General features: G+C 44.4%; 1 long non-coding RNA gene across 2 annotated transcripts in view; it reads right to left on the bottom strand.

Annotated features, from left to right (window-relative positions):
* Positions 1–1903: 1903 nt before the first annotated feature.
* The window catches only part of LOC112915324 (uncharacterized), a 47640-nt gene continuing 21894 nt past the window's right edge, over positions 1904–27649 (bottom strand). For both annotated transcript variants that reach the window (XR_003234043.2, XR_011997785.1), the window contains one exon: positions 1904–3387. This is a non-coding gene — a long non-coding RNA (uncharacterized lncRNA). The remainder of the gene's footprint in view (positions 3388–27649) is intronic.

Raw genomic sequence — 27649 nt, forward strand, 5'->3', positions numbered from 1 at the left:
TTTTTACTATTTTTTAAGAGATTTCAAAATATTTGAACATATAAACCACCACCACCAAAAGAGCTAAATACTTTTCGTTCTGTAGGACCATTTTCTTTTTTTAAAGATTTTACTCATTTATTCATGAGAGAAACAGAGAGAAAGAGAGAGGCAGAGACACAGGCAGAGGGAGAAGCAGGCTCCATGCAGTGAGCCCGACGTGGGACTCGATCCTGGGACCCCAGAATCTCACCCTGGGCCAAAGGCAGGCTCTTAACCACTGAGCCACCCAGGGATCCCCTAAGCAGTTTCAATTACACCTACAAAGACTCTATTTCCAAATAATGTCATAATCTGAGGTTCCACGTGGACACGAATTTTGGGGGATTCTATTCAACTCAGTAAGCCTGAGGGGAGGAAAAAATTTTCCTTGGCCCATGGTTCTTCCAACTAGACTAATAATTGAATTTACATGAGACAGATTAACAGGAAGAAAAAAAAACCCTCAAATTTTTATTACTTGGGCACTGAGGCCCAATAATAAATTGAAACCTAAAGAAATGACCAAGGCAGGCAGTTTTCATACTTTCAGACAGACAATAAATGCATGAGGAACTGACAAGGCAAAGAAAATGACTTTGGGAGCTTCAGTGAGTAAGGAATTGGACACAGAGGTCGAGGTGGGGTAGTAAATTAGTAAAAAGTAACAAGCGGCCTTTGTACAGCCTTCTCGGCTCTAAATGTCCCATCTCTGATGATAAGGGTGTCTCTTTACCTCCCAGTACAGGGAGGGTACTGGTCACAGGAAGGTTTCAGGGGGACAGAGGAGGGTCTGAGTGTCCTTTCACAGGCTGCCTCTTAAATTTTATTTTAGGTGCACCTGGGTGGCTCAGTGGGTGAGCATCTGCCTTCGGCTCAGGTTATGATCCCGCGGTCCTGGGATCGAGTCCCGCCTGGGGTTCCCCGCAGGGAGCCTGCTTCTCCCACTGCCTGTGTCTCCGCCCCTCTCTGTGTCTCTCATGAATAAATACATACATACATAAAGCCCTGCTCTCCTAATGCTTAAGGAAGTTTGATGACCTCGTGGTCAGCCACCCCCCCCCCAGCCCCATAACTGTCTTTGCGGTCTAGAATCACCCTCCCCCTACTGGAGAATCACTTCATCCTTTACAATAACCGACTTTACCATATAGTCCAAACATCCCACCAAAACGGATATAAATTCTTTCTAAAATGGATCACCTTTCCCTCTCTTTGGATGGAGTGCACAGACACAATATAACCCTGCCCTCATGATGCTCTGATACAGTGATGACAAGGGCCAGTTAGGCATAAAGAACTATTTGCTCTATACAAAGTGTCCTCCAGTTGCTATACTTTTTTGAATTCTTGGGTCTGTCTTTTATAGTTTCTCTATTTCTTTCATCCCTGTTGCGTTGTCGTTATTCTCTCAGGAGAGTGAGCCTTGCAGTTGGGGGTCAGACAAAAGTGGTGCAGCAAGAGGGCATCTGGCTGCTGGAAATTGGATTCTATGACGCTGGCTTAGAGACTTCTCAGGACATTTGCTGCTTCCTTGCTGAGCTGCAGGTAGCTGAGGTCAATGGACATTTGGCTTTCCTGTCTGAGCTAAACTCTTGCCAGATGTTTGCATCTGTTTTCATCCTTTTGTAGAAATTCTCTTGCTTTGGGGGCACCTGACTGGTTCAGTTGATTAAGTGTCTGACTTTGGCTTAGGTCTTGATCTCAGGGTCCATAGATTGAGCCCCATGTTAGGCTCATTGCTCTGTGGGGAGTTTGCTTCTCCCTCTCCCTCTGCCCCTCTCACCACCTCGTGCTCTCTCATAAACAAACAAACAAGCAAACAAATAAATAATATAAATATAAATATATATATATTTTAAAAAATAGATGAATGATTGCCAGAGATTAGGGGTGGTGGTTGGGATGGAGAGGCAGAGAGATGGATGTGATGCTAATGAAACAGTTCTGTATGGTAACTGTGAAGGCTACACAAGTGTACATGGGTGATAAAATTGCACAGAACTATACACATACATTGTAAGTGCTAAAAGTGCTAATTTCCTAGTTGTGATTATGTTTTATAGTCATGCAAGATGTTACCACTATGGGAAACTGGGTGAAGAGTACATGGGAACTCTCCCCACGTATTATTTTGCAATTTCCTGTGAATCTGCAATTATTTCCTTTTTTCTCTTTTAAGTAGGCTCCACGCCCAGTGTGGGGCTTGAACTCATGACCCTGAGGTCAAAAGTTGCATGCTGTATCAACTGAGCCAGATAGGCACCTCTTTTTTCTTTTTCTTTTAAGTCGGCTTCCAATTATTTAAAAATAAGTTTAAAAATATTAAAAAATATATAGCAACATTCCTATGGTGTAATGCTCAATGCCAAAAGCAAATAAAGGTGGTATGTATGTATACACACACACTTAAAGTGGTAACAGTGGTTTTCTTTAGATGGATACCTGTTTTTCTCTTTACATTCATGTGACTTCCAAATAGACATGCATTATTTTTAAGGTGGAAAAAATCTTATTGAAAGACAGAAAACATCACTTGTAAGTGTATGATTGGGATTTATTCTCTTTTACTCAAACACCTGCTGATGTGTTTCTTCCAGGAGTGTCTCGCGTTTCCCAAACTGAAAGGAATGCCAGATGTCCCTTCCACTTTGTTCTGCCTTGGGAGACGTGGCTAGCTCCCTTCCAGGTTGTGGACAGCTGCTTCAATCCACTTTCCACATGGAACTCCAGGAAACACGAGGCAAAACAGTCTAAGTCTCCCCGTGGTGTAGCCTCATAGCTCTTGTGGTTAGTTTTTCTTAGCCCTTTTGTGTGGTTCTTTCAGAAAAAACAGAGAGAGGCAAAACAGAAAGAGGCAGCTTCAGTGGGAACTTTCAGTTTTCTGCTCATGAGCTGAATAGTCACCTCCTGTGAATACAGTAGCATCAGAAAGCTCTTTCCATTTTGTGATTCTCCCTCAAAGCCCTTTCATATTCTGCCTGTGGTCAGACATTTTTTGAGCTTTCTTCTCAATTCAGGGCATTCAAACCACTTGACCAACAATGTCAGAAAAGCAGGAAGCCAGGTAGGTAAGTGCTAGCTTCAGAGTCCAGTTCAAGCCCTGCTGCTGTGGAGCAGCTCACAGACACCTGCCAAGCCCATTTGTGCGCCCGCTGCCCAGCTGGGGCTACACTGTGAGTGAGACCAGGTCCCTGCCCTTGAGGAGCTTTTAGGCTAGATGAGGCAAAGCTTAGGCTTTCCTCTGCTTTGTACCTTTGGGCAAGTTGTTGACCGCTTTGAGCCTCAGTTTCCCCTTCTGGGTAACAAGGAAAATCCACAGGGAAGGAAGCTGTTCTCTGGGTCTCTCCCTGAGTCCTCTTACCTATCCTGAAAAAGAAGAGAAAAAAGTTCAGTTCATTTGTTTTTTAACAAAAAGATTATATTCATTTGTTGAGAGACAGAGAGAGAGTGAGCCGGCATGTGCAGGCGGGAGGAGGGGTAGAGGGAGAGAGAATCTCAAGCAGACTCCATGCTGAGCACAGCCCAATGTGGGGCTCGATCTCACTACCCGGAGACCCTCATGACCCCAGCCAAAATCGAGTTGGACACTTAACCAACTGACTCACCCAGATGCCCTAAGTTGGGTTTATTTTTAAAGAATTAATCTTTCTGAGACTCCTGAGTGGCTCAGTGATTGAGCATCTACCTTTGGCTCAGGTCATGATCCCGGGGTCCTGGGAGCGAGTCCCACATCGGGCTCCCCACAGCCCTCTGCCTGTGTCTCTGCCTCTCTGTGTCTCTCATGAATAAATAAATAAAATCTTAAAAAAAAATCTTTGTGGATTTTTCAGCATGAAACTGGCTTCAGGGGCAACACCGGTGGCTTAGCGGCTTAGGGCCCCTTTCAGCCCAAGATGTGATCCTGGAGACCCAGGATCGAGTCCCATGTGGATGCCTCTGCCTCTTTCTCTCTGTGCTTCTCATAAAAAAAAAATAATAATAAAACAAAAAAAAAATAAAAAAATAAATATTAAAAAAATAAAAAAAGAAACTGGCTTCACTGTTTACCTTCTCCAATTAAACTTTCACTTTAATCTTTCGATGACCTCAACACAACACATGGGACATGAAATCGGGTATCAAGCATTTCTAAATTCTTCCAAAGAAAAAGATCAACCTATGAACACCCCTTTTGTTCATTCAGCAATAAACGATCCTGTTGAAGAGAGCTGGCAGTGCCATTCATTCATGGCAACAACGGCAGTGAAAGCAGCAACAAATTGTAAATTGTAAGCTAAAAGCTCAAAAGGGGAAACGAATGAAGAACCAAGTGGCCATTGCTCTCATTTCCCTGTTGTAGATAATTCCAAGACCTTTGCCTTTGTTTGCATATAATTGTACAGGAACAGGAACTCATGCCCAAGGATAATTAGGTATGAGCTACAGGGCAGGTCCTTTGGCATTTGGAGGCGGACAGCGAGACAGGACTGTCATGATCTCAGTCTATTGGGAAAGGAGCATAAAGGGAACAGCCTTGCGTCCGGGGTAGCACGGAGTCACGGTTAAGAACACGAGACCCGAGGCCAGCTGGCGGGGCTCGAGACCCACTCCAGTCACCAGCTTCGTGAGGGGAGCTCTGAATGTGTTCTCGCATTTATGAGGGACAGGGCTAATAGTACCAACTTTCAGGGGGTTCTCGCAAATAAGTTAGTGACCATAAAGCCTTGGCACAGTGCCTAGCACACAAAACCCTGGCCCCGGTGACATTTAAAATCATGCCCATCCAGAGGCAAACCAGGAGAGACTCTTAACTCTAGGAAATAAACTGAGGGTTGCTGGAAGGGGGTGGGGAGGGGATGGGGTGACAGGTGATGGGCATTAAGGAAGGCACTTGATGGAATGAGCACTGGGTGTTACATGCAGCTGATGGTTCACTAGATTTCTACCCCTGAAACGAATAACACACTGTATGTTAACGAATAAATAGAATTTAAATACATTTTTTTTTTTAAAAAATCATGCCTATCCAGGTCTTGGGATTCCTAGATTGCCCAGCATTCTCCATCTTCCAAAAGCTACCTCGCTGTCCAGGAGCGTCCAGTTCTCCCTATCACAGACAAGCTGTTCTCAGATTTACCGGACTCAGAAATATTTTATTCTTTTTAAAATGATTGAGGAGGGACACCTGGGTGGCTCAGCGGTTGAGCGTCTGCCTTCGGCTCAGAGCATGATCCCAGAGTCCCGGGATGGAGTCCTGCATCGGGCTCCCCACAGGGAGCCTACTGCTCCCTCTGCCTGTGTCTCTGCCTCTCTGTGTGTGTCTCTCATGAATAAATAAATAAAATCTTTAAAATTAAATAAAATTAAAAATATAAATAAATTAAATTAAATAGGGCAGCCCCAGTGGCGCAGCGGTTTAGCACCGCCTATAGCCTGGGGTGTCATCCTGGAGACCCAGGATCAGCTCCCGCATCGGGCTCCCTGCATGGAGCTTGCTTCTCCCTCTGCCTCTGCCTCTCTCTCTCTCTCTCTCTCTGTGTATGCCTCTCATGAATAAATAAATAAAATCTTTAAAAAAATAAAATAAATAAAAATGTTTGAGGACCCCAAGAAGCTTCTGTTTATATGGATTATATCTCTCAAAATTTACCATATTAAAAATTGAGACTGATAAAATGTTAAGATATTCACTTAAAAATAACAGTGAAAATAACAAAACACATGTCGAGAGAAGAGAGTAGCCTTATGTATCTTTAGTGTCTGGCTTAATGGAAGACAGCTTAATTTTCATATCTGCTTCTGTATTTAACCTGTTGGAATATGTTTTGGTGATGTATATGAAGACAGTACAGCTTGAGATATTTAGTTGAAAAGGGAGTAGTTTACAGCCTTTTTACATAATTCTGGCGATTCTTCAATACAACACCAAAACTCAGCAAGTTACAGTTTCTTAAAGGCTCTTTATAAAACACATTGATACCTGAAACCATACCAATGAATTTTCATAGTTGTTTACTTTAAAATCCGCCAGTCTAGCTTGCACACTGTGGAGACCTTTTGCCATGGATGATTTTTGGATGATTATACATTTGTTATTTGGAAAATGCTGTTCGTTGTGATAATAAAGATCTTCCAAATGTTAACACATTTCATTACACAATATAAAAAAAATCACATTTATTAATATCATCACTGATTTCATAAGAAAAGTATTTTAAGTATTGGAAAGCCATGAAGCTCACAGTGGCGATGCAAGTTTTACAAAATTCTAATTTTCACATGAATGCTCAAATTTTGCCATTGGCAACAAATAGTACCAGTAGTTTTCCTTTCCTATCTGAAGTATCAGATTTACTTCATTTATTTCCAAGAAAGCATTTGCCAAGGACCTGACTCCGAATAGCCATAATTTGTCTGCTAATCACACTTGTACGCAAAAATGGTGTTCTATGAAAAAAAAGGTTAATTCAGTGCAAATTCAAGCAAATTGCAAATTCAAATTTCTTTGAAATAACTATGGATTTAACAGAAGTGCCTTCTGTGTACATCCTATTTTGTCAGAATATTAAGAAGAAATGTGCTTATAGGATGAGATTTCATACAATTAGTAATGTTTCCTGCTTTATCAAGGACATTCTTAGTTGAAACTGGCTTTTATTTGTCCCAGTCCCTTTGTTTACTATGAGTATGTGTGTAGCAGTGAAGACCACAGTTGTTAGAAGAGCTTAGTGCTGTAGGCTTGATTGGCGCAGAAGTACTGGCAATTATCCCCAGCATCGCTACAGCACTGTCTGTGCAAATGTCAATGCAGTAAAAAAAGAAAAAAAAAGGCAAATAATGTCTTGCTTTTATTATGAAAATAATTGTGATCTTCTTAACCTCCTGAAAAGCTCTCAGGTACTCCCCAAGCTTCCATGGACCACACTTTGAGAACTGCCTTAGACCAGGGATCAATCAACAACCTTTTTCTGTAAAGAGACAGATAGTAAATATTTTGGGCTCAGTGAGTTATATAATCCCTATCACACCTATCAACTCTGCTCTTATGGTGCAGAAGCAGCCATGGATAGTATGTAAATAAAGAAGTGTGGCTGTGGCCAAATAAAACTTTATTTATTTATTTTTTTAGATTCTATTTATTTATTCATGAGAGACACACAGAATGAGCGAGGCAGAGACCTGATGCGGGACTCAATCCTAGGACCCCACAATCACCACCTGAGCCAAAGACAGATGCTCAACCACTGAGCCACCCAGGCATCCTGCCAATAAAACTTTATTTATAAAAACAGGCAGATTTGCCCCAGATGGTAATTCACCAACCCCTGCTTTAGACAATCCAAATAGCTGATGGGCTTTCAAACCACAGGATGACTACCTATTAATGTCACATCAGCCAATCAAGTCAGAACACAACAAAATTCACCCCACCATTCCTGTCTTACACAACCTCTTCTACACATCCTCATAACAAGATATACTCTACTCAGTGCTAGGCTCTGTGCCTAACATTGCACTCATCAGAATTGCTTCAGTTAAGGTTCCAACAGGAAACAGATGTCATTTCAAATTACATAACTGTAGAAGAGTTCCGTGGGGTGTGGGGAGTCACAAGCAACAGTGCAAAACCCAGGGCTGGTGGCAGTGGAGTAGTTACCATCTCCAGGCCCAAAGAAACAAATAGAAGGAAAGATTGCCAGAATCCAGAAGGAAAGAGTCATACAGGATTGCTGCTCTTGATATGTGCTGGGAAATAAATGCCCTAAATACTCTTTTGCCCACTCAGATCTCCTGCCGGAGCAAACCCAAATGGAAGCCAGAGGTTCAGGGAAGCTGTTGATATGGCCTACAAGAGGCTATACCAGCCTCCTGCAGTAGAGGGAAGGGTATGGAAATGTGGACAGTGGCCCTAGGGGACACAGATGAAGACAGGTGGCAGGACAATGTTCTATACTTGTCTGTATCATCATGTAGACCGCCCAATGGGAAGTCAGAGGCATGCCCTGCTTCACCACTGGATGCACAGCTCTCAGGGCACGCCTGGCCCACTGTAGTCCAACGAAGGTTTGCTGACAAAGAATGCCTGAGAGTCCCAATCCTGTGACCAGGAGGCCCTATAGAGCCATAACCCCTCACTCCTTCACTCATCTGTAATTTGACCATTTGAACCTGCCAACCCGGGAGACCACCAGCACCCAAATGTCCAGCACTGGACCTGCTGCTGCTGCTGAGCCAGGGCTGAAGTGGACCAGATCCCCATCCCCAAATCTAGCACAAGCTGTTCAAACAAAGAACTCAGTGCCTAGGGATGTGGTAATCTGAGATATTTCTGAATTTCAGTACAGAATCCTTCCTCAAGCACAGGATTCCTGCAGGACTTGACTCTGGCCCCGCTTTTAGATTTTTACCTGCAGAGGTCGCCCCTCTCCTAGGAAATCCTATTGAGAACACCTATCATGTAAATCTGCCTAGAGAGCTATTCTGATCAAAGCGGGAGTGGGGGTGTGTGGAGGTGGGGGGGGTGGTTGGTCCTAGGGCCCCACTCACTTTGCCTCCCCTGGACAAACCCTATAGGTGGCCTGGACCTGCCTCCATCATCCCACAGGCTCTAGGAAAACAACTTGAAACCGACTGCCTTTTGCAAAAAAAACAAGGGCCTGATGTTGCAAAGGAAGCCAGGAAAGCCATCAAGTTTTTTCAAGTCCATAAACATAGCATTTAAAAATAGCACTCAAATCAAAATGATGCCAGAACTTTTCTGTCACATAGATACTACTTGTTTCCATTTGTCAATGTTTCCTTCCCAGAACCATTTTCTGGATATCGTCTATCTTCCAACATTTCTTACATTTTTCTAAAACATTGAAAATGGTTTATTTTAAAAAATCCTTTTACAATTTTTAAAAACATAACTAAGTTTTCACCACCTTCTTTCTAATTTGTTAAGCCATTAGTTGATTTTTATTTTACCAAATCGAGAGTTTGCGAGATGGAATAGTTCTAACAGGCTCATCATGGAGAAACATCTGTCCCTGGGCTTATTCCTCCCTGGACGTTCTTCCTCAAGGAGACAACCACTTTGGACTCTGCTGGTTCTTTTGGTCTTTAGGAACCTTGTGTCTTACTTAGATAACACTTAGATAACTATACTGCCTTTTTTTGATTCATTACTTTTTGTAATAAGAGGCACCTAGTTGGCAAGATGGTGCGTGCTGCCACACACTGTCGCTGGGAAGAGCAGGTGGTCTGCACACCTGTGACGGAAGAGACACGTGGAGCCTTGTCCCTGTTGTCCCCTGGACACACGTGTCTCTTTCCTCCGCTGACTTCAACCTGTATCCTTTCTCCGTAATAAACTGTAACTGTGAGTATAACCACTTTTTTGGGTTCTAGGAGTCCTAGCAAATGATTGGACCCAAGAGTGTTGGAGACCTCTGCATTGCAACACTGCTTTATTTATTATTTATTTTTTATTTTTTTAAAGATTTTATTTATTTATTCATGAGATACACAGAGAGAGATAGAGGTACAGACACAGGCAGAGGGAGAAGCAGGCTCCATCCAGGGAAGCCCAATGTGGGACTTGATCCCGGGTCTCCAGGATCACACCCTGGGCTGAAGGAAGGTGGCAATAAACCGCTGAGCCACCCAGGCTGCCCAACACTGCTTTATTTATTTATTTATTTATTTATTTATTTATTTATTTGAGAGAGAGCAAGAAAGTGAGCATGAGCAGGGGGAGAAGCAGAGGCAGAGGGAGAAGCAGGCTCCCCACTGAACCAGGAGCCTGACATGGGGCTTGATCCCAGGACCCAATGATCATGACCCACACCAAAGGCAGACACTTAACCATCTGAGCCATTCAAGCACTCCTCCAACACTGCTTTTAAGTTAAAATGTAATAAATATAGAATACTCAACTTTAATAACATATCCACCCACTACTTATAGAAAAGTCTCGAATATGATACCCTTTAGAGAAATCTGATGAAAACCCTCAATTTTAAAACACATGAAAGAAAGTTCTTAGTATTTTAGGCTTATAGCTCATTTATGACCTTGCTGAATAGCCCAGTGACTTCTTGGTGCAGTTGGAATAAAACCCTAACTCCTTTCTCTAGTTTACATAGATCAACTCTTTGACTTTATGTGGTGGTGTTTGTCCCCTTCCTTCTGTGCTCTGTTCACCTTGGCTGTTCTTCTGTCCTGAAGACAGACCAACTCATTGTGACCTCAGGGCCTTTGCACTTGCTCTTTTATCCATCTGAAGAGACAGGTCCTTCCTATTTTTTCATGCTTAGCTTCTCCCAGAGATTTCTCTGATCCTGAGGGATGTAGCCACCCACCAGTCTCCATGCCATCACCCTCCTTCAGCCTCTGCACCATACTCATCATTGCCTGATGATGTTCTTGATGTTTATTGATGTTATTTATTGATTTGTGTCTTTCTTCTCTCAATAGAATATATGTTCCATTTGAACAGGGATCTTAAGTATGTTACTTACTCTCCAAGGACCTAGAAGAGTACCTGGCACAAAATATGTGCTCAATAAATATTTGCTTAGCAAATGAAGGAATGAATGAATGAGAGAGTAAAAGATCTCATTCATTTTAGGATAGTGATTCTCAACCTTAGTTTTGCATTTACAATCACTTCAGTAGCTTTTTAAAAAGTCCTGACATCCCAGGCTACACCCAAGACCAATTAAGTCAGAATTTCTGGGTATTTGGGCTGAAAATACAGGGTTTTGTTTTGTTTTAAAGCTCCTGAGTGTTTCCAAGGCTGAGTCCAGGAGGCTGGTCTCAAAGATTGTGTACATCATTACCACTAGGTGGCATTAGAATCTAGTCAGATGTCGCCAACCAAAGCCTGAAAGCTGATGCCCTTAGCTAACCATGAAACCAATATTTTACTACCTTTTATCTTTACTTTTACTTTTTTTGAAGATATATTTTTTTAAGATTTCACTTATATATTCATGAGAGAGAGAGAGAGAGAGAGAGAGAGAGAGAGAGAGGCAGAGACACAGGCAGAGAGAGGCTGTGCAGGTTCCATACAGGACCCCAATGTGGGACTCAATCCCGGGACCCCGGGATCACGCCCTGAGCCAAAGGCAGACAGACACTCAACCACTGAGTCACCCAGGTGTCCCTCTAATTTTTAAAAAATTCCTTTTAGGGACACCTGGGTGGCTCAACGGTTGAGCGTCTGCCTTTGGCTCAGGGAGTGATCCCAGTCCCGGGATCGAGTCCCACATCAGGCTCCCTGTGAGGAGCCTGCTTCTCCCTCTGCCTGTGTCTCTGCCTCTCTCTGTGTCTCTCATGAATAAATAAATAAAATATTTTTAAAAATTCCTTTTAAGTCGTATTTCTTCGCAGCCTTTGTCTAGTTCTCTCTAAATGAAAAATGCTGGGGGGAAGCAGAGGAAGACAGACCATCTCCCTACTTCCCAGGGCACAAGCTCCATCTCCTGCTCTCCTTTCTATCTCGCTGAGGATAAATGACCTCCCCACACTAACTCATTTGCAGTGACAGGGCATGGCCTTCAGGTAGAGAACATTTTAAGTCACAGAATTCCTTTTAACAGCAAAATGTACCAAATGTAATAGAGACCAGTCCACTGGCCTTTGAAATATAGTAAAACTAAACCAGAACAAGTGTTAACTCCACTGAAGTTCCCACTCAGAGCGCAGCATGGCCCTGTGGTGTTGGCTCAGGTCATCAGTGACCTTGTGTCCAGCACAGACTATACTCTTGGGGTCAGAAGAAGGGAGACCTTGGACACACCATGTGTGAGAGCTGGAGCTGGAGAGCCTGGTGAACCACAAACTGTGCTTACTGGCGTTTTCCTGGGAGTGCATCACCCAGGCTAAAGAAGGAGACTCCTGGATCAGAGATAGAGGATGGCTTATTGTTCATAGGTGGATTCACAACCCTCTTGGAGCTTCCTAGGTGTCATCTGAGATCCTGTATAGGGAGGGCAGGGAGAGAGGGAAGAAGGAGGCAGGCCGCTCCAGGTTGGTAGGTGACAGTTTTAATGAAAAAGGGAACCTACAAATGAGACTTGGTATAACACGATGGTGGATCCCCACACCCACCCACCAAATCTTAAAAGTTTATAGAGACTTTAACTGGGTTCAGCCACGTACACCGTGCAGGTGTTCTTAGCACTGCATCACTATCTCAAGGCTGTGTTCTCCGAGCAGGAAATGCAAGCTGAACCCACATTCCAAGGACAGTGGAGGGGGTAGGAAGCCTCCAAGTGCTGGGATCCTGCTCACAGGTCAAGTATGAGTCATGCCCTTTTTTTTTTTTTTTTAAGATTTTAAAAAATTTATTTATTCATGAGAGACACACACACACAGAGGCACAGAGATACAGGCAAAGGGAGAAAAGCAGGCTCCACACAAGGAGCCTGACGTGGGACTCAATCCTGGGTCTCCAGGATCAGGCCCTGGGCCAAAGGTGGTGCTAAACCGCTGAGCCACCCGGGCTGCCCGGGTCATGCCCTTTTGACGACCTTCCCCAACACTCACATCAAAGGCTTCAACCAGACCAGCTGCATTTGTGCCAGTTCCCAGACCCCCACTCCCAGGGCAACATGGAGACGGCCAGGTGGCAGCTGCACCATAGTGGGTTACACTGCAGAAAGAGCCAGAGCTCGTGGAACCTACGTCTTTTATAACAGACAACAGGCATGTTTGACCTTTGTTACAGAGAAAGACACCTTCAGACACACCTACCCTTTGCCCAGGCTGTTCATTATACTCAGATCCTTGGAAAGATGATCTGAAAAGAAAGGCAATCAGTAACTTGCTGTGCAAGATCCAGGGAGAATTGTGTCTCCACGTACTTTAGTTGCTAAACAAAAATACCCACCATTATTAGTTCTGAATTACATGCATTTTAAAATGAATGGGGTCCTTAGGAAAATGTATCTTACATAAAATTCAATTCTGTATTTCCTTACTAGGCTATTGAGCCTCAAAACAAAGTGAAAACTCAATTTCATGTTAGACATTCCTAGAGTGTTTTCTCCAGGCTGAGAGCATGTCAGAGAGAAGTAGTAAGTAAATTACATTTCCCTAACCAGACAGGGGATTTTCTTTTTCTTTTTTTTTTTTTTTTTACAGAAATTATTATTTTTTTTTAATCTTTATTTATTTATGATAGCCACAGAGAGAGAGAAAGAGGCAGAGACACAGGCAGAGGGAGAAGCAGGCTCCATGCACCGGGAGCCCGACGTGGGATTCGATCCCGGGTCTCCAGGATCGCGCCCTGGGCCAAAGGCAGGCGCCAAACCGCTGCGCCACCCAGGGATCCCTGGACAGGGGATTTTCATTCCTGCTACTTTGCTACTAGGATGGAGAAAAAGAAATCTTAGGAAATGTGCATAATATAAAAACTATTAAAGATGAATTTATATTTACTTTGTTTTTTGTTTTTTTTTAATTTATGATAGTCACAGAGAGAGAGAGAGTGAGAGAGAGGCAGAGATACAGGCAGAGGGAGAAGCAGGCTCCATGCACCGGGAGCCCGAAGTGGGATTCGATCCCGGGTCTCCAGGATTGCGCCCTGGGCCAAAGGTAGGCACCAAACTGCTGCGCCACCCAGGGATCCCCTATATTTACTTTGTGATTAGGAAATATTACCCTTGGGTTAATTTCTCCTTTTCTCCCTTCCTACAGGTGTAGCCTGAGGTGGGAGCTTTGTTTTTCTGAGCAGGGCTGTGGATGGGGACACAAATGAGCAGAGGTGTAGAGAGGGGAGGTCGGGTGTGGGGGTGTGTGTGCAAAGAATTTGCAGAAGGGGAGAGGAAGGCTGAAGAGAAGGGTGGGAGAGGTGCTGGAGGCAGGGCTGGACAAGAAGAGATATGTGAGGGGCAGCTGGGTGGCTCAGGGGTTGAGAGTCTGCCTTTGGCTCAGGGTGTGATCCCAGGGTCCTAAGATCGAGTCCCACATCGGGCTCCCTGCGGGGAGCCTGCTTCTCCCTCTGCCTGTGTCTCTGCCTCTCTCTCTGTCTCTCATGAATAAAATAAAATCTTAAAAAAGAGAGAGAGATGTGAGCATGTTAGGAAGGCAGGTGAGAGAGGCTATGGCAGATTTTTAATGTCTGCTGGTGTGATGCCAGTGGAACATTTTCCTTCTCCTCTCCCTGAAACTTTATCTATATTATTCGGGGGATGCTTTTCAGCGGGTTTGGAGTTTTTTTTAAAAGGTATGGCTGTATAACATGGCCTGAGGTCTGGGGAGCCCAATCAGATTTCAGCTACAATATGACTTTTAACCCCAAACACGTGCTACACGTGTGCAGTGCCAGGGAAAAGACAGTGAAGCATCTGGAAGGCCCATCTACTCTCCCCACAGCTGCCCTCTGCCAAAGAGGAAGGACGCCACCCACACTGACCACGTGGTACATGTTTGTTCTCAATGCTCCTTTTTCTCTCCTGGGCCCACTGGGCACCCGCCACCACCCCACTGAAACTCCCTCTTCTGTTAGCTTTGGGACCACCGGTTGCACAGGCAATGAAATAACGAGCACAAGTCCTCCATGAGGGTCTGCTTGTGCCCAGCAGCGTGTTCAGCTTTACATGCATCACCGTGTTTAATCCTCACAACTGCTCAAGCAGGTGAAAAAGGAAATGTTTCTCGCTTTCGGCTGAGTAGGCTGAGCCATGGAAAGCTCTCGAAGAGACTGCTCTGGTTGCTCATCGGGGAGCCAGGAGAGAACCAGCAGTCTCTGACTTCAGGCTGGAGCGCTGGGAGCAAGGAATGGCAGAGAGGAATAGGGGTGCTAAGAGAGCAAAGGAAATGCGGGCAGACGGATAGACAGGGCGGCTGCCATCCTGGAGGGCCCACTGTGCGTCAGGAACTGACGGTACTACCTCCAGGCCTGACTGTAATCCCGGTCACTGAGGAGCAAGCAGGCCCTGCTGGGGAGTAAGTGACCTCTACGGGGTCACCGAGTGGCAGAGCCAGGTTTTGGCTCCTGTTACCACCTTGCATCCAAAATAAGCTTTGCCTCTCATCTGGGTGCTGACAGGCAGCCCTGCCTTGGGCCCCTGCACCCTCCCACAGCCACCTTTGTCAGGTGGGCCCTAGGCTGGTTTCGGCAGTAGCTCAGAGCACCGGGAGGCTGACCCCGCCTTGGGCGGGCTGTGCCCGGCCTGCTCTTCCCCTAGGGGACCCTCCCAGGAACCTCACATTCCAGGCACACGCAGCACCTTTCCTAATCCTTTTTATTTATCTATTCCTCGCTTTCTTTATCACTGCCACATGCTCGGTAGCTCTTATTCTCCTTTGCAACACCACTTGATGTTGAAAAGGCTTTAAATATACTTTAATGAAGCATAAAAACATCATGTGCGCTCAGTGAGGAGTTATTGATTTTTGTGTGTAAAATATTAACGTGTCTTCCAGGCTATTTATGTCCTTAGACTACGGAGCCCACAATGTCTCTTGATGTACAAACCACACTAAGATCTAGTTTTATTTCTGGGAAAACATCAAGTATTTACCACTAGCATTACCTTATTCCCCCCTCCTCTATTTTTGTTATATGACCAGACACTAAATAATAATGGCTATGGGTTGGCTGTACTAAAGCATTGGCTGTTTTTTCAGCATTCTGCTTGTCTGTTCATATACAGAGCCATATTCTTCCTTTAGTAATCCCACTGACCTGATTTTCAGTTGGGCAATTTAAATTCATCGACTCAATTGTTCCTGTCAAATTTTGTCTCTGATGAAATAAAAATGTAAAAAGCTTTTGTCATGTTATTGTTTAAATGTTCCCTATGTTTGGTTTGGTTTGGTTTGATTTGGTAGAAATACACATGATTGATGGCAATGTAAGTGCAAGGTCAGAATACCCATTCTGACTCTCCACTGAGGGCTGGGCTCTGAGGCAAGATGGCGCCTCGCCTTCGGGAGGTGGTCCAGGAGCAGAGATCACAGTGCTTGCTCTCAGGGGTTTCTTCCTATCAGTCAATCAAGTTGAGCAGTGTTTCCAAAAAGTATTTGGTACATATAGTACTATATGTCATCAAACCATTTCCTCATAAGCATACAGAGAGATCACATTGTATCTTGAGAGATGAGACCATCATGGCCAAGGCATTGTGGGGAATATCCATCCCACAAAAAATTAGCAATGAAACTCTTCCATTCTCTTCCTTCCCTGGCTATTATGGAGGCCATGTGTTCTAGATAGTGTGGCTACTGGAGGGAGGATGGCCCTGGGGCTCACCCTGATATGAATGTTAACACTTTCATTGCATTAGGTCCCTATTTCTCATGAAATAGGATAGCCAGTCCTTTCCTGACTATCCAAATGTGTGCTTGTTCAAAAACTTATTAAGTTTCTTGCTTCTAATCATTTCTTGCTCAAATAATTTGAAAAAATTTAGTTTAGACTTATTTATTGCAGAACTTCTCAGCGATTTTATTATTCTAACATGAGTGTGAATCTCCTACAGGGTTTTGACATATCCTTATTTGACCACTGGGTCTTTTTAAAAAAAAAATTTTTATTAATTTATTCATGAGAGACAGAGAGAGAGAGGCAGAGACATAGGCAGAGGGAGAAGTAGGCTCCCTGCAGGAACCTGATGCGGGACTCAATCTCTGGACTCAGAATCATGCCCTGAGCCGAAGGCAGACACTCAACCACTGAGCCACCCAGGCATCCTGAGCATAGGGTCTTTTTTCTGCAGATGTCTCATCGGAAGAATATTCTAAAAAATCCACTTGGGGGAAGGGCCTCTGGGTGGCACAGTCAGTTGAGTGTCTGGCTCTGGGTTTCACCTTGGCCATGATCTCACGGTCTTAAGATGGAGCCCTGCATTGGACCCCATGCTCAGAGCAGATTCTGCTGAAGTTTCTCTCTCTCTCTCTCTACCCCTCCCTGCTTTCTCTTTCTCTCTCTCTCTCTAAAATAAATAAATAAATCTTTAAAAACAAAATCCAGTTGGGGGAAATACTGCATTACAGAATTGAAAATGGTAATAGTTTTTTAAAACTTCAAGCAGGTAAAGGTGGCACCTCTTTGTCCCATGATGTGTCTTTGGAGGTTTCTAAGACAGTCCTCAGGGGTTTGGATGCTGCCATCATTACCATCTTAGAGGAGAAAGACAAAGACTATAATTATAATGATACATATTTCATAAAATATTTTTCAAAGTTTTCAGGGCCCTGGCCTGGAGCAGATCAAGAGGATGCCAATTAGCTGGTTGCCCAGGGCAAGAATGTCTGTGTGGCACTAAATCACCATTAGAAGCACAAACAATGAAAGAAAAAATAGACAAACTGAACCTCATCAAAATGAAAAACCTTTGCGCTTCACAGAATGCTATCAAAAAAGTGAAAAGTGAGCATATTTGCAAATTACATATGTTAAGGGACTAGTATCCAATGTACATAAAGAACTCTTACAGCTCAGCAATAAAAAGACAAAAGATCTAATTAAGAAATGAGAATGGTCTTTCTACAAAGAAGATATATAAAGGCCAAAAAGCACAGGAAAAGATGTTCACATCTTTAGTCGTTAGGAAAATTGAAACCACAATGAGATTCACTTCACACACACTAGGATGGATGGCTATACCAAAAAAAGATGGCCAATAACAAGTGTCAGCAAGGATGTAGAAAAATTTGAATCTTCATACAGTGCTATTGAGAATGTAAGACAGTGGTGTAGCTGCTTTGGAAAACAGTTTACCAGTTACTGAAAAAGCTAGATATAGAATTACCATATGACTCAGCAATTCTACTACTATGTATATACTTCAGAGAAATGAAAACTTGCCTGTGCAAAAACTTGTATGGGAATGTTCATAACAGCATTATTCATAATAGCTAAAAAGTGGAAATAACCCAAATGTTCATCAACTAATGAATGGATAAACAAAATATGTATATTCATACAATGGAAGACTCTGGCAATAAAAAGAAATGAAGTACTGATACATGTTACAACAGGGATGAAACTTGAAATATGCTAAGTGAAAGAAGCCAAATACACACAAAGAGAAACTATATATATTATATGATTCCATTTTTACAAAATGTCAGGATAGACAAGTCTATAGAAAAAGAAAATAGGTTAACGGTTGCCAGGAGCCTGAGATAGAGGGGAGTGGTATGCTAAAAAGCAGTCCCAAACTGAATCATTTGCCCCCATCACAGCAAACTAGGATTTAATTATAGTTTCAACCTCCCCCATAAATGTAGTCTTAACCGGTCAGTCAGGAATTTTTGGGTCAGTACCAATGAGGTAATCTATCATGTGGGCCTGATCCATTCCCCAACCAAGGAACATGTGGTAAACTGCATGATAAGACCCCACGGTCTTCCCTGTAAGGAAAGTGATCTCACCTGAAATATTTTTTTTCTAATAACTCCTTGCCCCACCCTCCTTCCTACAAAAACAATCCATTTTGTGCGACTCCTCAGAGCTCCTTCCTATTTGCTAGATGGGATGCCTCCCAACTCCTGAGTCATTTAATAAAACCAATTAGGTCTTCAAACTCAGTTCAATTTTTGTTCTTAACAGGAGAATGGAGAATAGTTGCTAATGGGTACAAGTGTCTTTTAAAAGTGATAAAAATTGTGGAATTAGATGGTAGTAGTGGTTATACAACTTTGTGAATATACTAAAAACCACTGAATTATACACTTTAAAAGGGTGTGTTTTATGGTTCATAAATTATATAGCTCATAATAATTTAAAAATCATTAGAATAAGTGGGAAGTAGGGTGCTCATTAATTCCACACGGGACTCTTCATATAACTACCAAAATGCCCTGAAGAGGAGAAAAAAAAACCCAAACCCAATATCAATCAGCATACCATTCCTCAGCAGCACCAACATATCACTTTGGAGCACTTTTGCATGGTACATCTGGATAACTGTTCTGTGTACAAGAGACCCAGCCCTGAACTTGAGACTAACCATCTGACAAGATAATGCCAGGCAAAATAATGCCTGGATTAGTGATGATAACTGGAGATGAGTGATTTATTTTATTACCTAAATTATAAACTCTTTGATATTTTTGCCAGAAACTATAACAACAAAAACAACTGGAAAACAAGAACCATGGCAAAGTAGGGAAGTGTTTGCCACACACAAGCCAGAAGACAGAGCCCGTAAACATCATCTGAGCAGAACTGTGTGAGTGTGAATGATTTATGCTCTGTAGTAATGAATAACAGAAAAATGGTGATGTGAAAGACAATTCTTTAAAAATTCCAATGCTGCCAGTGTAGAACTTGACCTGAGCCCTATCCTCCTGGAAAGCAGCTCTGGCTAAAAAGTTTCCCCACCCTTGTGTTCTGGGAAATAGCTAACCTTTTCTGGAAAGCATGAATTCCTGTCCTCCCCCCCCACCCCAAGGTCCTTTTAGGAGGATTAAGAATCAAATTGACATGAGACAGATTAACAGAAGATTTAACCAATTTCTTTTTTTTTTAATTTTTATTTATTTATGATAGTCACACACACACACACACACACACACACAGAGAGAGAGAGAGAGAGAGAGGCAGAGACACAAGCAGAGGGAGAAGCAGGCTCCATGCACTGGGAGCCCGACGTGGGATTCGATCCCGGGTCTCCAGGATCGCGCCCTGGGCCAAAGGCAGGCACCAAACCGCTGCGCTACCCAGGGATCCCAAGATTTAACCAATTTCGTATGTGCAGGAAATCCACACAGACATGGAAATTCCAAGTACAATCGGGCAAAATGAAGTCTAGATGTCATCCTGAACTAAGGAGAAGCAGGTAGGGGTCTGGGACTTCAAAGAGGAGTATAATTCACAGTAAGATGAAACAGAGTAAATGTTTGGTAAACACATGTCTGCTGGGCTTCTGAGAAACAACAGGACACAGAGGACTTTTTTTTTTCTTTTTAATTTAATGTGCGGCTTGAACTTACAACCCTAAGATCAAGACCTGAGCTGAAATCAAACTAACGACCCAGAGATCAAGAGTCAGACGTTGAATGGACTGAGCCACCCAGGCATGCCCAGAGGACTTTGATCAAAGTGGCCTTGCTAGGTTTCTCCTCCCTCCCTGTCTACCACACCTAGTTCATAGTATGATGGAGTTATCTATGGTGATAGCTCCCTTCCTGGAGCAGGTCCTCTATATGAATTCTTTTCAGGCAATTAAGGGGGGCAGTAAAGAGCTTTTCCTGAATTTGCTGGGTTTCAATCATTTTTTCAAAAAAAGATTTTATTTATTTATGAGGGAGAGAGAGAGAGAGAGAGAGAGAGAGAGGCAAAGGCACAAGCAGGCTCCATGCAGGGAGCCCAATCTGGGACTCGATCCCAGGACTCCAGGATCACGCCCTGGGCCGAAGGCAGGTGCTAAACCTCTGAGCCACCCAGGGATCCCCTGGATCATTTTAAAACTCAAAATAGTTTTCATGCCAAAGTGGTCCAACATGGGGTGGCCTGCCCTGGGCCCCTACACTGTTATCGCAAAGAACTGCCTTTCTACATTTGACTGAGATAAGACTTAATGTGCACTTTTTCTCTTGAAGCATAGGCCTGGTGGGTGAGTCCCTGGTCTCCTCGCCTCCATAAAACCAAGGCTTCTTTCCTATACTTGGAGGCATCTCTCACCAGTGAATGCTCTTCCTGTTGCAATAGCCTAAATAAAATCATCTCCTTAGTTATCTGCTGCATTTTTGTCTTTTGCAGGCATATAATGAATCCTTTATTATGAACATAAAGAAAGGTATACAGTTTTTATTAGTAGACAATCTGTTCTTTCTGCCCCCACTAAGAAAATGTTGAAAAAACATTTAAAGAATGTCAGCTTGAAGCGATGCCAAATTATTCGTCAGTTGAGGGTGCCCACAGCTAGAGTTTGTCTTGACCAGCCGGCTCAGATAATGAAGACTGTGGAGCATGCTTCTTTGAAAAAATAAAAAAAATCATCCCCTTGTGGTGACAAATCAGGGAGTTTTTGTTTTTTGAAGCAAACCTCTCCAAGTGTACCAATTTTACATTCCTAGGGTAACCATCTATATTTTAGTACCTATAGAGTTAGTTTTGTGTAATCCCAGAGCTTTTCAAAAGTCAAGTATCTAGATTTTCCCAGCTTTTTTGGATAACAAGGGGGAAAATGCATGTATAGAAGGAATTTTAGGCTGGATTATCAGTTTTCATCTTACTGATACATCTTATTTCTAACTACTTTTCATACCTTGACCACCAAATATATATGTTGGTATGCTGAGAGCCTCTATAAATTTTGGATGACAAAAAAAATGGAAATATTCTGAGATAATCACAACTCGGTAGTACTTTGAACTTTCTCACAGGGGCGTTGGTGAACAGGGTCACTCTGGTCTGTTAGTCAATTCAGCTCATCCCCGAATTGTCTTGATGCTTTCACCAAGCGCCTCCATTCCCAATTCTCCCCGATTCTACCCAAAGATCTATCTGCTGGGCAGCCTCAGAGTTGGACACACACCATCAGCCTGTCCTAGATTTGTCTTGACTTTCCCCATGCTAGACCATAGGGGTTTCAGGTAACAAAAATGCTACACTATTGAATATTCATGATAATTTCTTCTGTTACCTGTCAAAAGGGGATCCGATTTTGTCCAGGGCAAAATCTTGCTAGCTGGGGCAAAACATTTTGGAGGCTGATTAATCAAAGAAGGCGTTAAATCTGGAAAATCAGAGCTTGGGGGGGAAAATAATGTGATTCATCTTAGAAACTGCCTGGGGTACCCCCTCTTCTCAGGTACAGGATATAACTTTAGGATAGTCCAGTAACACCTGTTCTAATGATCAGAGTAGAAAGAAAACTGATTGCCACAGTCCTTGGGTCTGTTTAGCTTCTGTGTTGCTGGTGCGTGGGGACAGGAATGCCAACCCCTCTATCATCTAGTTACTGTGTGCCTGCTGTAATGTGTTTGTGTTGTCAGGTAGCAGAGGGAAAAGCAGTTCTGGCCCAGTGCCTCATCACAGGTATTAAAAACAAGAGGTTGTGTGCTGTTGCAGAAAGATACTGAGCTGGGAGATCCAAGCTCTTGGTTCTGTACTGTCACTTTTGGGCTGTGAGACTTTGGGCAGTCATTTCTGTCCTATGGGATAGAAATGATAAAATTACACGCAACAGGGGGGTTCAGACTCACCACCCTGAGATCAAGAGTTGCATGCCTCACCAACTGAGCCAGCTGGGTGCCCCAATGAAGTTATTATTATTATTTTTTTATTTTAAAGATTTAACTAATTTATTCATGAGACACACACACACACACACACACGCAGAAAGGCAGAGACACAGGCAGAGGGAGAAGCAGGCTCCATGCAGGGAACCCGACGTGGGACTCGATCCTGGCTCTCCAGGATCATGCCCTGGGCCAAAGGTAGGCACCAAACCGCTGAGCCACCCAGGCTGCCCCACCAATGCAGGTATTTTAATAGCAGGAGTGCTAATAGACCTGGGTATTTCTAGCAGGACTGTGCTTATTATTATTCTAAGACATATTTATTGAGCATCCATTGGGCATTTGCTAAAACAATGATGAAAACATAGATTCACACCTTGCTTGAAACTTACACCTTAGCAGAAAGAGACAGATCCTAAATAGTAAACATGATAAACACAAAGTTGTTATAGTATAACAACAACAAATTACCTAAGTGGATGATTCCAGCAAAAGCACTATTCAAGTAGATATCCCAAACCAGCCTATTGTGGAGGCTGGTTTGAAAGCTTTATTTTATTTTTTTAAAGATTTTATTTATTTATTCATGAGAGGCACAGAGAGAGGCAGAGGCACAGACACAGGGAGAAGCAGACTTCGTGCAGGGAGTGTGACGTGGGACTCGATCCTGGTCTCCAGGATCACGCCCTGGGCCGAAGGCGGTGCTAAACCCCTGAGCCACCTGGGCTGCCCTGAAAGCTTTAATATTTATTGCTTTCTTTAACCAAGTAACTATAGATGGTTCCTAACTTCCAATGGTTCAATTTAGGATTTTGTTTTGTTTTTCTTTATGATGGTATGAAAAAGATAGGCACCCAGTAGAAACCATACTTCAAATTTTTAATTTTGATCTTTTCCAGACTAGCCTTGTCTGGTACAATATTCTGATGATGGTGGGCAGGGCAGCCAGTGGCAGCTCCCAGGCAGCCACAGGATGATGAGGGTAAACAGCTGATACCCTATGATGTTCAGTAGGTCAGGGGCATTAAATAACTTTTCAACGTAGTATATTGTCAACTTAGGATAGATTTTTTTGGATGCAACCCCATTGTAAGTTGTGGAAGATCTGTAGATTGCCCTGTTGTGGAAAGGGGATGGGGCCCAGGTTCTTGCCCTGAGAGTTTTATTTACAAGTTCCAAGACCAATTCAAGCAAGATTAAGCAAAAAGGGAGAATTTATGCTAAGGATCCGAGGTGTCTCATAGACCCAAAGCTAGAGCCAGGACAGAGATGAGGGGTGCCTGAAGTGCACACTTGCAGGAGGTACTCAAGGTTTGTTCAAGGGCAGGGTCATACCTCAGAGAAGGACCTTAGTCAGATGTGTGCATCCTGGTTTCTTTGGCTGCAAGCAGCCCTGGTCACCTCCTGCGGCCTGAGTGTCTTCACACTGTCCAGGCCCAGGCTCCTCCTGCCACACCACACCCGACACATTCAGGTAACTCATCTTCCATAACAAATGCACGTTGCTATAAAAAATGTTAAAGATCTTACAAGTTGGTGTTAGAGGGATGCCTGGGTGGCTCAGCAGGCAGACAGTTGAGCACCTGTCTTCAACTCAGGTCATGATCCCAGGGTCCTGGGATCGAGTCCCATATCAGGCTCCCCACAGGCACCTGCTTCTCCCTCTGCCTGTGTCTCTGCCTCTCTCTCTGTCTCTCATGAATAAATAAATAAAGATTTTTAAAAACAAGTTGGAGGGCAGCCCTGGTGGTGCAGTGGTTTAGCGCCGCCTGCAGCCCGGGGTGTGATCCTGGAGACCCGGGATCGAGTTCCACGTTGGGCTTCCTGCATGGAGCCTGCTTCTCCCTCTGCCTGTGTCTCTGCCTCTCTCTCGCTCTCTGACTGAATAAATAAAATAAATCTTAAAAAAAAAAAAAAAAACAAGTTGGAAAAAAACAAAAACAAGTTGGTGTTAAAAATAAATATTAATTTGCTTTTGCTATTTTCTCTTCATATTTTGGAGGCCAAAACGCTTCTTTCCAGGACTGAAACATTTTTGAGGGGCCTTGAAACCCATGCAGGTTCTGACCCAGTGCGGCTGCCCCTTCTCAGCTCACCTTAAACCCTCAGCCAACCTGTTCTGATTGTTTCCTTCGCCTAAGGGCCCCAAGTGAAATCAATCTGATGGTATCTGATGGCCAGATTTGATAAAGGGGGCAGGTAAGAACCGGAGCTGCCTTGGGGACGGTCAGGAATCTCAAAGCAGACACACATTCTCCATTAGCTGCATCCGAGGAGACCAATTTCAGCAGAATCATTAAATGTTGATGATTCTGCAAATGTCTTTTTGTCTGTGTGTTGTGTGCAGTGGGGGAAGTAGGGAAAGCTAGTATTCCTCCAAAACAGAATTAAGCACCAGCCAAAGGAAGGCAGGAAGATAATCCTGCATATAACCTTAGAATGACCATGAAATTCAACATTTAAGGCTTTTATGAGAGATTCAGGAGGAAAGAAATGCCCAGGGAAGCACTGAAATACTTGAAGGTCAGGAGGCAGAGAAAGGAGGTCAAGGAATGCTTTCACAATAAATCAGAGAGCAAAGCCCAAAGCTTACTGTTGTTTTCCCTCCAAAGATTTGAACTGTCTCACTGTGTGGGCTTTGCCAGGTAGGTGAAGACCCTGGACAACATTACTGAGTGTCAGGGCATCCTTCTGCATCTAGTCTCCAACTAGACTGCCCCCCCCCCTTTTTAAATGATTTTATTTTATTCATGAGAGACAGAGAGAGAGGCAGAGACACAGGCAGAGGTAGAAGCAGGCTCCATGCAGGGACTCGATTCCGGGTCTCCAGGATCAGGCCCTGGGCTGAAGGCAGCACTAAACTGCTGAGCCACCCGGGCTGTCACCCCAACCCAGCTTTTAAAAGATTTTATTTATTTATAGACCAGTCCTTAAGGGTAGAACACAGCCTGCAGAACTCACAAGGTCCTGGATAAACAGAAAAGCAAATGACCTGACAGAAAGGCTACGAATCCCTTGTAATCAGGATGAGTGGCAGACCTGAGCTGAGCTGGAGCACATGTTTCCTGATTTCCATTCCTGAGGTTTGCCCCCCTCTTTTGATTTAAGATTTTATTTATTTATTCATGAGAGACACAGAGAGGCAGAGACATAGCAGAGGGAGAAGTGGGCTCCCTGCAGGGAGCCTGACATGGAACTCGATTCCAGGACCCCAGGATCATGACCTGAGCTGAAGGCAGATGCTCAACTACTGAGCCACCCAGGGGTCCCCCTGACCTTTGCTCTTACCACCCACCATGCAGACATCAGTTGACTGATTTGCAAAGACTATAGGTCATTTCTACATTCTGAATACTACTTGGAGATGTTCTGCTAACACTAATCCTTTAGAAAGTGAGTAAAATTTCACAGTATATCTTTTCTATAAATGCAGAGCTTATGTTCAGTGAGTTTGGTTTGTTGAATTACTTCTTTCTGGTTATTTGTCACAGACCACAAGTGATCAACCTAACTCTGGATCTGGGGAAAACAGATTATGGGTGTTCCATCTGGGAACAACTTCTTGCTAACATCGAAAAAAAAAAAAAAGGAGGGGCCTCTTGATGAATCAGAGGGGGCACATTCTCAGGTGTAGGTCAGCCATAGGAAATGTTTGCCCTTGGTTCTCTTCATTGGTTTGTGGAGCAGCTCAGACCAGGGGCACCTCTTCTCTTGGAGGAGGCATTGCTAATCATCTTCCCAGGAGGTTCCCAGCTCAAGATGGGGGATGCAATCAGAATAAGGTCGTCCTTGTCCTTCCTCAAGCCCAGAGTGGCCTGTCACCATGGCCTCCTCCCTTGTGGGGTGAAAGCGCCATGTGTACCAAGGACTCTGGGGGGGGGGGAACAGCAGGCTTCGGTTGCACTGTGCTCACTGCAGACCTTTCCCCACTTTCTGTGAGCTGCGGGCAGAGATGAGGAACCTCCTATTTCACAGGCCCCTGGCCGGCCGGGTGTTCAGCAGAGGGCTCGGACGTGGGAGGCCATCCTAAAGGCTGGACGGCTTCCTGTCCATGGGGACCACCATCCCCGACAGGAAACCATCCCCGAGGGGAAAACCCCACATTTCAGGCCTTCCTTGGAGTCACACTTGCCTTTTACTCCAATCCACTTTCTCCGAGTGAATGAGGAGCTGAGGAACTGAGACCAGAGCGGGAGCGAGGGTGACCCTGACTGGGGGAATGTCCACGGCTCAACAGCTGTGAACGGAAAGCTCTCCAAATCTGTTGATTGCTTGTGGTGTGAATGTTTGTGCCCCTCGAAGTGGCAGAAAAAGCCTGTGGCATTAGAAGGAAAGCAGGCTCAGGGGCCAAAGCCCGAGGGACAGCCTTAGATGAGACAGCCCTGACTCCAGACGGTGGCATCAAATGGGGGAGAGAGGGACGCTGGAGTATTTAGAGACTGTTCCCCCACCCACGGGTCATTTATTCTTACTTTTATTTTTAAGGTTTTTTTTTTTTTTAAATTTTTTATTTATTTACTTATGATAGTCATAGAGAGAGAGATAGAGAGGCAGAGACACAGGCAGAGGGAGAAGCAGGCTCCATGCACCGGGAGCCCGACGTGGGATTCGATCCTGGGTCTCCAGGATCGCGCCCCGGGCCAAAGGCAGGCGCTAAACCGCTGCGCCACCCAGGGATCCCTATTTTTAAGGTTTTTATTTATGTTTTCATGAGAGACACAGAAAGAGAGCGAGAGGCAGAGAAACAGGCAGAGGGAGAAGCAGGCTCCATGCAGGGAGCCCGACGTGGGACTTGATCCCAGGTCTCCAGGATCAGGTCTCCCAGGTCTCCCTGGGCCTAAGGCAGGTGCCAAACCCCTGAGCCACCAAGAGATCCCTAGATCATTTATTAAATGCTTGCGGGGGTAGTCACTGGGCTGGGCCTGGGGAGAGAAGTGACGAGAACCCAGATCTGCCTCTGGGAGCTGCTGGAACAGCAACAGCCATGCAAGGGAGTCGCAGGCCTTGGAGTAGCTACCCTGTGAAGCTGGGAGTGAGGAGGAGTTTGCAGAGGGAGAGAGAGGAAGAGGTAGGTGGGGATTTCTGGCTGAGGGAATGGCAGTGTGAAGGCGATGAGCCAGGGAGGGCCGGTGTACGGGGCTCTGGCTCTCGGTGAGGTGTGCACACAGCCCTGGTCTTCCAGTTAGGGGCTGTTGCGATGCCCCACATAAGAGGTGACAAACTAGGGCCTCCAAGTGGAATGGCAATGGACGTAGAGAGGGGAGAAGGTTAAGAGATACCAAGGAGAGTAAGCAACAAAAGTTAGTCACGGGTAGGGGCGCCTGGGTGGCTCAGCGGTGGAGGGTCTGCCTTCAGCTCAGGTCGTGATCCTGGGGTCCTGGGATCAAGTCCCACATCAGGCTCCCTGTAGGGAGCCTGCTTCCCTCTCTGTCTGTGTCTCTGTGTCTCTCATGAATAA

The sequence above is a fragment of the Vulpes vulpes genome, chromosome 16 (genome assembly GCF_048418805.1).
Source record: "Vulpes vulpes isolate BD-2025 chromosome 16, VulVul3, whole genome shotgun sequence".
NCBI classification, from domain to species: Eukaryota; Metazoa; Chordata; class Mammalia; order Carnivora; family Canidae; genus Vulpes; species Vulpes vulpes.